The 12,377-nt window shown below is 45.0% G+C and overlaps 1 pseudogene; it reads left to right on the top strand.

The window, feature by feature from the left end:
* The first annotated feature begins 1,449 nt into the window (after window positions 1-1,449).
* LOC147692204 (arf-GAP with coiled-coil, ANK repeat and PH domain-containing protein 2 pseudogene) lies at window positions 1,450-12,132 on the top strand (annotated as a pseudogene).
* The last annotated feature ends 245 nt before the right edge of the window (window positions 12,133-12,377 follow it).

Below are 12,377 nucleotides of genomic sequence, written 5' to 3' on the forward strand. Positions count from 1 at the left end.
GCAGTGGGCACAACATGTGCCCCCTGTATGCATGCACCACAGTTTCTGAATGGCATGGACTTTACAGTCCATGCCATACAGAAACTGTTTCTGGCATTGCCATTGCAATGCCTACTTTTAGGGTACCGCCATGGGAACCTCCCAAAAAAGCCCGCTAGGCATGAGAAATACTTGTAATCTGACAGGTGGCCTGACAGTGGGTTTGGCAATGCGGCGGCGGGGCGGACTCGGTGCGGCACCGCCAAACGCGTAATCAGGCCCTAAAACATCACCTTAAAATAATGTCGCTCATCCGTATTTGATTATATACCTTATTTTCGATTACATTTCCAGTTCAAGAGAGAAATTTAAAACACATATAGTTGAAGAACTGATAATGTTGAATGAAGTAAGTATTCAGATGAAGAACCAGTTGTATGACAAATAGGTGTAGCTCCATGCAGCTAGATTCAGAGACACGGATGGCAAAACATTTATTTTTGCAAATTCATTGGCTTTGGAAAAAGATAAAATTAAGATTTGTGCTTATGTGTTCCTTTGACTTTAACGTGATGTCTTTTTGGTGATGTTTAAGTCTATACTGCTGTTCCTCCTGTATGAAACGTGGCCTTGGACCCATCCCTCTTACTGCAGACCTCAATTACTAATAATGGTTTCCCTTTCCAAGGCCCCCGGATGGAGCATGTGTGAAAGAAAAAAAATATGTCCCTAAAGTAAAAACTGTCAATCAAGAGATGTATTGATCCATTGATTTTCGGACATTAAAAACATCTTGTTTTACAGAATCCACAGTCCAAGGTATCTCTGAGGTATATACTAGTTTAGCAGACAGGTATCCCTTACTGACAAAGACTCTGGGGAGCAGGAGTCTCTGTGGTTGCAGCAACTTTCCTTTAAAATCGACCTTTGGGACCAGACAATAAACAAAAACAGGTTTGCCTATGTACAAGTAGTAAGGACCAACACAGTAGTTGAGTAGAAGTAGGATTTATTGTAGGAAGAGGCAGGTACGACCACACTTGTCCACAGCCAGCATACAACTGACTCGCAGTATAACATTCTAGAATTAGTGGCATCCAGTTACCTGGGGACAGGTAACCTAGATACCACAGTACAGAAAAATAACTAAAGACCACTTCCTCCAATGATGATTTGCCTTGTTGCTGAAAATGTAAATACATTGGTGGAACCCTGCTGAAGACGGCATTCTGATTCTATATTTTGTGTCTATGACGCTCGGACTCTTGCATTGTTGTCTGTTGTCTGTGTCTATGTGCGTGTCTGGGAGTCTGGCATGTCTGCCAGCAGGGACAGTGTTCAGAAGTGGAGGAAGCGCCCAGAGCTGGGCAGCGGTGAGGCAGGCTAAAGTTTGACGGACTTCAACTGCTGTGCTCAGCCCCCTCCTTATTCCTGCTCACCTTGAACGACGGGACGGGCCGAGGCAACAGCATGATGGTGACCATTGATCTCGAGCAGGAGTGCTTGAAGGACTCGCCCCGTTTCAGAGCCGCTTTGAAGGAAGTTGACGGTGAGGTGACGGAACTGGAAGTGAAACTTGATAAGCTTGTTCAGTTATGTGTTGGCATGGTTGATGCAGGCAAGGCCTTTTGTGCTGCCAACAAGCAATTTATGAATGGCATTCGGGACCTCGCACAGTATTTAAGCAAGGATGTGCTGATAGAGTCTAGCTTGACAAAGTTTTCAGACGGCCTCCAAGAAGTGATCAATTATCACACAATCCTGTTTGACCAAGCTCAGAGATCCATCAAAATACAGCTCCAGATATTTATTAAGGATGATCTTCGAAAATTCAAGGATGCAAAGAAGCAGTTTGATAAGGTCAGTAAAGAAAAAGAAAACGCACTAGTTAAAAATGCCCGAGTTAAAAGAACAAAACTGCACGAGGTAGAGGAAGCAACAAACATCTTAATTGCAAAACGAAAACGCTTCCGGCATATAGCTTTGGACAACGTCCTCCAAATCAATGCTCTTCAGTCAAAGCAGAGGTCTGAAATTTTAAAATCAATGTTATCCTTCATGTACGCACATCTAGGCTTCTTCCACCTGGGCTTCCATCTCTTCAGTGAACTTGAACCTGTCATGAAAGAGCTTGGTTCACAGTTGGATGGGCTTGTTCTGGATGCAGCAAAAGAGAAGAGGGATATGGAACAAAAGCACTCCACTATTCAGCAAAAGGATTTCACCATCGATGATCTCCGACTTGAAGACAATGTTGATGAGGCTAATGACATTGTAATGGAAGGATATCTCTTTAAAAGGACCAGTAATACCTTTAAAACTTGGAACAGGCACTGGTTCTCAATACAAAACAACCAACTGGCATATGAGAAAAAAATGAAGGATAGCCCCACAGTGGTTGTCGAAGATTTACGGCTCTGCACAGTTAAACACCGTGAAGACATAGCAAGACGTTTCTGCTTTGAAGTAGTCTCACCAACAAAGAGCTGTATGCTACAAGCGGACTCAGAAAAGCTGCGACAGGCATGGGTTAAAGTTGTCCAAACAAGTATTGCTACAGCATATAGTGAAAAGTGTGAGGAGACGGAGGAGCTGGATAAGACATCTTCACCTTCCACAGGAAGTCTGGACTCTGGCAGCGAGGTGAATGAGGAATTATTTGAAGGTGCAAGTATTGCTACAGCATATAGTGAAAAGTGTGATGAGACGGAGATGCTGGATAAGACATCTTCACCTTCCACAGGAAGTCTGGACTCTGGCAGCGAGGTGAAAGAGGAATTATTTGAAGGTGCAAGTATTGCTACAGCATATAGTGAAAAGAGTGATGAGACAGAGAAGCTGGATAAGACATCTTCACCTTCCACAGGAAGTCTGGACTCTGGCAGCGAGGTGAAAGAGGATTTATTTGAATGTGCAAGTATTGCTACAGCATATAGTGAAAAGAGTGATGAGACGGAGAAGCTGGATAAGACATCTTCACCTTCCACAGGAAGTCTGGACTCTGGCAGCGAGGTGAAAGAGGATTTATTTGAATGTGCAAGTATTGCTACAGCATATAGTGAAAAGAGTGATGAGATGGAGAAGCTGGATAAGACATCTTCACCTTCCACAGGAAGTCTGGACTCTGGCAGCGAGGTGAAAGAGGATTTATTTGAATGTGCAAGTATTGCTACAGCATATAGTGAAAAGAGTGATGAGATGGAGAAGCTAGATAAGACATCTTCACCTTCCACAGGAAGTCTGGACTCTGGCAGCGAGGTGCAAGAGGAATTATTTGAAGGTGCAAGTATTGCTACAGCATATAGTGAAAAGAGTGATGAGATGGAGAAGCTGGATAAGACATCTTCACCTTCCACAGGAAGTCTGGACTCTGGTAGCGAGGTGCAAGAGGAATTATTTGAAGGTGCAAGTATTGCTACAGCATATAGTGAAAAGAGTGATGAGATGGAGAAGCTGGATAAGACATCTTCACCTTCCACAGGAAGTCTGGACTCTGGCAGCGAGGTGAAAGAGGAATTATTTGAAGGTGAAATTGAATTACAGCTTATTCCATGTATTGCTGGAAACTCTGTCTGCTGCGATTGTGGTCTGGCGGATCCGCCATGGGCCAGCATCAACCTTGGAATCATCCTGTGCATTGAGTGTGCTGGGATTCACAGGAGTCTTGGTGTGCACTTTTCAAAAGTAAGGTCATTAACTTTAGATACATGGGCGCCTGAATTACTAATGCTGATGCTTGAACTGGGAAATCAAGTTATTAATCAAATATATGAAGCTAAATTGAAAACCCTTGGAGTAAAGAAGCCAGACAAGGAAAGTCCAAGACTGGAAAAGGAGGAATATATCAGAGCAAAGTACGTGGAAAAGAGGTTTGTGAATCAGGACTGCGTTGCTTTACACCCTCTTGGTGGACAGAAATGGCCTTATTCCGAGAGCAAGAACGAAGACCCCAATAGTTCTGAGAAGTCCCTGGCATCACAGGATCACTTCTCAACATCTTCCAGAAGTTCAGTGGAAAGCAACAACAGTGGAATCAACTTCAGTTCAGATAGCAGGCGAGAACTTCTTGCATCTACTGTCTCCTCAAACAGTTTGTATGAACCAGTCCTAGAGGTCGAGAAGCGAGATTCTTCAGTATTCCAGGATTCGGAAAAGTTTCATCCAGGGCTGCACCTTTATCGAGCTGCGTATGAGGAAAGACTTCCTGATATGGCGGAAGCATTGGCACATGGCGCAGATGTTAACTGGGTGAATGCAGAGGAAAACAACGCAACACCGCTCATTCAGGCTGTGCATGGGGGTTCTTTGGTCGCCTGTGAGTTCCTGCTGCAGAATGGCGCCAATGTTAATCACATGGATCTGTGTGGCAGAGGACCCCTGCATCATGCAACTGTTTTAGGGCACACTGGGCTAGTCTGCTTATTTCTGAAGCGTTGGGCATATCAGCACGCCATAGATGAAGAAGGAAAAGACCCCTTGACTATTGCAGTTGAAGCTGCAAATACTGACATTGTAACACTGTTGCGAGGGGCAAGTATGAATGAGGAGAAGCTGGATCAGACATCTTCACCTTCCACAGGAAGTCTGGACTCTGGCAGCGAGGTGAAAGAGGAATTCTTTGAAGGTGCAAGTACTGCTACAGCATATAGTGAAAAGAGTGATGAGACGGAGAAGCTGGATAAGACATCTTCACCTTCCACAGGAAGTCTGGACTCTGGCAGCGAGGTGAAAGAGGAATTATTTGAAGGTGCAAGTATTGCTACAGCATATAGTGAAAAGAGTGATGAGACAGAGAAGCTGGATAAGACATCTTCACCTTCCACAGGAAGTCTGGACTCTGGCAGCGAGGTGGAAGAGGAATTATTTGAAGGTGCAAGTATTGCTACAGCATATAGTGAAAAGAGTGATGAGACGGAGAAGCTGGATAAGACATCTTCACCTTCCACAGGAAGTCTGGTCTCTGGCAGCGAGGTGAAAGAGGAATTATTTGAAGGTGCAAGTATTGCTACAGCATATAGTGAAAAGAGTGATGAGACGGAGAAGCTGGATAAGACATCTTCACCTTCCACAGGAAGTCTGGACTCTGGCAGCGAGGTGAAAGAGAAATTATTTGAAGGTGCAAGTATTGCTACAGCATATAGTGAAAAGAGTGATGAGACGGAGAAGCTGGATAAGACATCTTCACCTTCCACAGGAAGTCTGGACTCTGGCAGCGAGGTGAAAGAGGAATTATTTGAAGGTGCAAGTATTGCTACAGCATATAGTGAAAAGAATGATGAGACGGAGACGCTGGATAAGACATCTTCACCTTCCACAGGAAGTCTGGACTCTGGTAGCGAGGTGAAAGAGGAATTATTTGAAGGTGCAAGTATTGCTACAGCATATAGGGAAAAGAGTGATGAGACAGAGAAGCTGGATAAGACATCTTCACCTTCCACAGGAAGTCTGGACTCTGGCAGCGAGGTGAAAGAGGAATTATTTGAAGGTGAAATTGAATTACAGCTGATTCCGTGTATTGCTGGAAACTCTGTCTGCTGCGATTGTGGTCTGGCGGATCCGCCATGGGCCAGCATCAACCTTGGAATCATCCTGTGCATTGAGTGTGCTGGGATTCACAGGAGTCTTGGTGTGCACTTTTCAAAAGTAAGGTCATTAACTTTAGATACATGGGAGCCTGAATTACTAATGCTGATGCTTGAACTGGGAAATCAAGTTATTAATCAAATATATGAAGCTAAATTGAAAACCCTTGGAGTAAAGAAGCCAGACAAGGAAAGTCCAAGACTGGAAAAGGAGGAATATATCAGAGCAAAGTACGTGGAAAAGAGGTTTGTGAATCAGGACTGCGTTGCTTCACACCCTCTTGGTGGACAGAAATGGCCTTATTCCGAGTGCCAGAACGAAGACCCCAATAGTTCTGAGAAGTCCCTGGCATCACAGGATCACTTCTCAACATCTTCCAGAAGTTCAGTGGAAAGCAACAACAGTGGAATCAACTTCAGTTCAGATAGCAGGCGAGAACTTCTTGCATCTACTGTCTCCTCAAACAGTTTGTATGAACCAGTCCTAGAGGTCGAGAAGCGAGATTCTTCAGTATTTCAGGATTCGGAAAAGTTTCATCCAGGGCTGCACCTTTATCGAGCTGCGTATGAGGAAAGCCTTCCTGATATGGCAGAAGCATTGGCACATGGCGCAGATGTTAACTGGGTGAATGGAGAGGAAAACAAAGCAACACCACTCATTCAGGCTGTGCATGGGGGTTCTTTGGTCGCCTGTGAGTTCCTGCTGCAGAATGGCGCCAATGTTAATCACATGGATCTGTGTGGCAGAGGACCCCTGCATCATGCAACTGTTTTAGGGCACACTGGGCTAGTCTGCTTATTTCTGAAGCATTGGGCATATCAGCACGCCATAGATGAAGAAGGAAAAGACCCCTTGACTATTGCAGTTGAAGCTGCAAATACTGACATTGTAACACTGTTGCGAGGGGCAAGAATGAATGAGGAGAAGCTGGATAAGACATCTTCACATTCCACAGGAAGTCTGGACTCTGGCAGCGAGGTGAAAGAGGAATTATTTGAAGGTGCAAGTATTGCTACAGCATATAGTGAAAAGAGTGATGAGACGGAGAAGCTGGATAAGACATCTTCACCTTCCACAGGAAGTCTGGACTCTGGCAGCGAGGTGAAAGAGGAATTATTTGAAGGTGCAAGTATTGCTACAGCATATAGTGAAAAGAGTGATGAGACAGAGAAGCTGGATAAGACATCTTCACCTTCCACAGGAAGTCTGGACTCTGGCAGCGAGGTGAAAGAGGAATTATTTGAAGGTGCAAGTATTGCTACAGCATATAGTGAAAAGAGTGATGAGACAGAGAAGCTGGATAAGACATCTTCACCTTCCACAGGAAGTCTAGACTCTGGCAGCGAGGTGAAAGCGGAATTATTTGAAGGTGCAAGTATTGCTACAGCATATAGTGAAAAGAGTGATGAGACGGAGAAGCTGGATAAGACATCTTCACCTTCCACGGGAAGTCTGGACTCTGGCAGCGAGGTGAAAGAGGAATTATTTGAAGGTGCAAGTATTGCTACTGCATATAGTGAAAAGAGTGATGAGACAGAGAAGCTGGATAAGACATCTTCACCTTCCACAGGAAGTCTGGACTCTGGCAGCGAGGTGAAAGAGGATTTATTTGAATGTGCAAGTATTGCTACAGCATATAGTGAAAAGAGTGATGAGATGGAGAAGCTGGATAAGACATCTTCACCTTCCACAGGAAGTCTGGACTCTGGCAGCGAGGTGCAAGAGGAATTATTTGAAGGTGAAATTGAATTACAGCTGATTCAGTGTATTGCTGGAAACTCTGTCTGCTGCGATTGTGGTCTGGCGGATCCGCCATGGGCCAGCATCAACCTTGGAATCATCCTGTGCATTGAGTGTGCTAGGATTCACAGGAGTCTTGGTGTGCACTTTTCAAAAGTAAGGTCAATAACTTTAGATACATGGGCGCCTGAATTACTAATGCTGATGCTTGAACTGGGAAATCAAGCTATTAATCAAATATATGAAGCTAAATTGAAAACCCTTGGAGTGAAGAAGCCAGACAAGGAAAGTCCAAGACTGGAAAAGGAGGAATATATCAGAGCAAAGTACGTGGAAAAGAGGTTTGTGAATCAGGACTGCGTTGCTTTACACCCTCTTGGTGGACAGAAATGGCCTTATTCCGAGTGCAAAAACGAAGACCCCAATAGTTCTGAGAAGTCCCTGGCATCACAGGATCACTTCTCAACATCTTCCAGAAGTTCAGTGGAAAGCAACAACAGTGGAATCAACTTCAGTTCAGTTAGCAGGCGAGAACTTCTTGCATCTACTGTCTCCTCAAACAGTTTGTATGAACCAGTCCTAGAGGTCGAGAAGCGAGATTCTTCAGTATTCCAGGATTCGGAAAAGTTTCATCCAGGGCTGCACCTTTATCGAGCTGCGTATGAGGAAAGACTTCCTGATATGGCAGAAGCATTGGCACATGGCGCAGATGTTAACTGGGTGAATGCAGAGGAAAACAACGCAACACCGCTCATTCGGGCTGTGCATGGGGGTTCTTTGGTCGCCTGTGAGTTCCTGCTGCAGAATGGCGCCAATGTTAATCACATGGATCTGTGTGGCAGAGGACCCCTGCATCATGCAACTGTTTTAGGGCACACTGGGCTAGTCTGCTTATTTCTGAAGCGTTGGGCATATCAGCACGCCATAGATGAAGAAGGAAAAGACCCCTTGACTATTGCAGTTGAAGCTGCAAATACTGACATTGTAACACTGTTGCGAGGGGCAAGTATGAATGAGGAGAAGCTGGATAAGTCATCTTCACCTTCCACAGGAAGTCTGGACTCTGGCAGCGAGGTGAAAGAGGAATTCTTTGAAGGTGCAAGTACTGCTACAGCATATAGTGAAAAGAGTGATGAGACGGAGAAGCTGGATAAGACATCTTCACCTTCCACAGGAAGTCTGGACTCTGGCAGCGAGGTGAAAGAGGAATTATTTGAAGGTGCAAGTATTGCTACAGCATATAGTGAAAAGAGTGATGAGACAGAGAAGCTGGATAAGACATCTTCACCTTCCACAGGAAGTCTGGACTCTGGTAGCGAGGTGGAAGAGGAATTATTTGAAGGTGCAAGTATTGCTACAGCATATAGTGAAAAGAGTGATGAGACGGAGAAGCTGGATAAGACATCTTCACCTTCCACAGGAAGTCTGGTCTCTGGCAGCGAGGTGAAAGAGGAATTATTTGAAGGTGCAAGTATTGCTACAGCATATAGTGAAAAGAGTGATGAGACGGAGAAGCTGGATAAGACATCTTCACCTTCCACAGGAAGTCTGGACTCTGGCAGCGAGGTGAAAGAGGAATTATTTGAAGGTGCAAGTATTTCTACAGCATATAGTGAAAAGAATGATGAGACGGAGACGCTGGATAAGACATCTTCACCTTCCACAGGAAGTCTGGACTCTGGTAGCGAGGTGAAAGAGGAATTATTTGAAGGTGCAAGTATTGCTACAGCATATAGGGAAAAGAGTGATGAGACAGAGAAGCTGGATAAGACATCTTCACCTTCCACAGGAAGTCTGGACTCTGGCAGCGAGGTGAAAGAGGAATTATTTGAAGGTGAAATTGAATTACAGCTGATTCCGTGTATTGCTGGAAACTCTGTCTGCTGCGATTGTGGTCTGGCGGATCCGCCATGGGCCAGCATCAACCTTGGAATCATCCTGTGCATTGAGTGTGCTGGGATTCACAGGAGTCTTGGTGTGCACTTTTCAAAAGTAAGGTCATTAACTTTAGATACATGGGAGCCTGAATTACTAATGCTGATGCTTGAACTGGGAAATCAAGTTATTAATCACATATATGAAGCTAAATTGAAAACCCTTGGAGTGAAGAAGCCAGACAAGGAAAGTCCAAGACTGGAAAAGGAGGAATATATCAGAGCAAAGTACGTGGAAAAGAGGTTTGTGAATCAGGACTGCGTTGCTTCACACCCTCTTGGTGGACAGAAATGGCCTCATTCCGAGTGCAAGAACGAAGACCCCAATAGTTCTGAGAAGTCCCTGGCATCACAGGATCACTTCTCAACATCTTCCAGAAGTTCAGTGGAAAGCAACAACAGTGGAATCAACTTCAGTTCAGATAGCAGGCAAGAACTTCTTGCATCTACTGTCTCCTCAAACAGTTTGTATGAACCAGTCCTAGAGGTCGAGAAGCGAGATTCTTCAGTATTCCAGGATTCTGAAAAGTTTCATCCAGGGCTGCACCTTTATCGAGCTGCGTATGAGGAAAGACTTCCTGATATGGCAGAAGCATTGGCACATGGCGCAGATGTTAACTGGGTGAATGCAGAGGAAAACAACGCAACACCGCTCATTCAGGCTGTGCATGGGGGTTCTTTGGTCGCCTGTGAGTTCCTGCTGCAGAATGGCGCCAATGTTAATCACATGGATCTGTGTGGCAGAGGACCCCTGCATCATGCAACTGTTTTAGGGCACACTGGGCTAGTCTGCTTATTTCTGAAGCGTTGGGCATATCAGCACGCCATAGATGAAGAAGGAAAAGACCCCTTGACTATTGCAGTTGAAGCTGCAAATACTGACATTGTAACACTGTTGCGAGGGGCAAGTATGAATGAGGAGAAGCTGGATCAGACATCTTCACCTTCCACAGGAAGTCTGGACTCTGGCAGCGAGGTGAAAGAGGAATTCTTTGAAGGTGCAAGTACTGCTACAGCATATAGTGAAAAGAGTGATGAGACGGAGAAGCTGGATAAGACATCTTCACCTTCCACAGGAAGTCTGGACTCTGGCAGCGAGGTGAAAGAGGAATTATTTGAAGGTGCAAGTATTGCTACAGCATATAGTGAAAAGAGTGATGAGACAGAGAAGCTGGATAAGACATCTTCACCTTCCACAGGAAGTCTGGACTCTGGCAGCGAGGTGAAAGAGGAATTCTTTGAAGGTGCAACTACTGCTACAGCATATGGTGAAAAGAGTGATGAGACGGAGAAGCTGGATAAGACATCTTCACCTTCCACAGGAAGTCTGGACTCTGGCAGCGAGGTGGAAGAGGAATTATTTGAAGGTGCAAGTATTGCTACAGCATATAGTGAAAAGAGTGATGAGACGGAGAAGCTGGATAAGACATCTTCACCTTCCACAGGAAGTCTGGTCTCTGGCAGCGAGGTGAAAAAGGAATTATTTGAAGGTGCAAGTATTGCTACAGCATATAGTGAAAAGAGTGATGAGACGGAGAAGCTGGATAAGACATCTTCACCTTCCACAGGAAGTCTGGACTCTGGCAGCGAGGTGAAAGAGGAATTATTTGAAGGTGCAAGTATTGCTACAGCATATAGTGAAAAGAGTGATGAGACGGAGAAGCTGGATAAGACATCTTCACCTTCCACAGGAAGTCTGGACTCTGGCAGCGAGGTGAAAAAGGAATTATTTGAAGGTGAAAGTGCATTACAGCTGATTCAGTGTATTGCTGGAAACTCTGTCTGCTGCGATTGTGGTCTGGCGGATCCGCCATGGGCCAGCATCAACCTTGGAATCATCCTGTGCATTGAGTGTGCTGGGATTCACAGGAGTCTTGGTGTGCACTTTTCAAAAGTAAGGTCATTAACTTTAGATACATGGGAGCCTGAATTACTAATGCTGATGCTTGAACTGGGAAATCAAGTTATTAATCAAATATATGAAGCTAAATTGAAAACCCTTGGAGTGAAGAAGCCAGACAAGGAAAGTCCAAGACTGGAAAAGGAGGAATATATCAGAGCAAAGTACCTGGAAAAGAGGTTTGTGAATCAGGACTGCGTTGCTTCACACCCTCTTGGTGGACAGAAATGGCTTTATTCTGAGTGCAAGAACGAAGACCCCAATAGTTCTGAGAAGTCCCTGGCATCACAGGATCACTTTTCAACATCTTCCAGAAGTTCAGTGGAAAGCAACAACAGTGAAATCCACTTCAGTTCAGATGGCAGGCGAGAACTTCTTGCATCTACTGTCTCCTCAAACAGTTTGTATGAACCAGTCCTAGAGGTCGAGAAGCGAGATTCTTCAGTATTTCAGGATTCGGAAAAGTTTCATCCAGGGCTGCACCTTTATCGAGCTGCGTATGAGGAAAGCCTTCCTGATATGGCAGAAGCATTGGCACATGGCGCAGATGTTAACTGGGTGAATGCAGAGGAAAACAACGCAACACCACTCATTCAGGCTGTGCATGGGGGTTCTTTGGTCGCCTGTGAGTTCCTGCTGCAGAATGGCGCCAATGTTAATCACATGGATCTGTGTGGCAGAGGACCCCTGCATCATGCAACTGTTTTAGGGCACACTGGGCAAGTCTGCTTATTTCTGAAGCGTTGGGCAAATCAGCACGCCATAGATAAAGAAGGAAAAGACCCCTTGACTATTGCAGTTGAAGCTGCAAATACTGACATTGTAACACTGTTGCGAGGGGCAAGAATGAATGAGGAGATGCAGGAATCTGAAGGACTATATGGACAGTCAGGCGACGAGACCTACCAAGACATACTCTGTGATTTTTCACACCTGTCATCCAATAATCCTGAGAAATTAAACCTTTTCCAGCCGTCCGATACACCAAAGTCTTGAGTGATGTGGAGGAGAAAAAAGTACCCTTGTCCCTACCCCCATCTGGTGCTTCTGGAAGTAAAGTGCCTGGTACCTGGCTCATTGCCTGACTTGGGAACATTAGTTTAAGTACCGAACAGTCTGGGAGCTCCTACAGCATTTGATTGACACAATTAGTCTAGGGCTTTTATATGCAGAAAGACACCACAATGCACCAGGAATTATAAATACCTCAGCCACCAGTCTAGAAAAGTACTCCTTTGCTT

Source organism: Lissotriton vulgaris, chromosome 9 (assembly GCF_964263255.1).
Source record: "Lissotriton vulgaris chromosome 9, aLisVul1.2, whole genome shotgun sequence".
NCBI classification, from domain to species: domain Eukaryota; kingdom Metazoa; phylum Chordata; class Amphibia; order Caudata; family Salamandridae; genus Lissotriton; species Lissotriton vulgaris.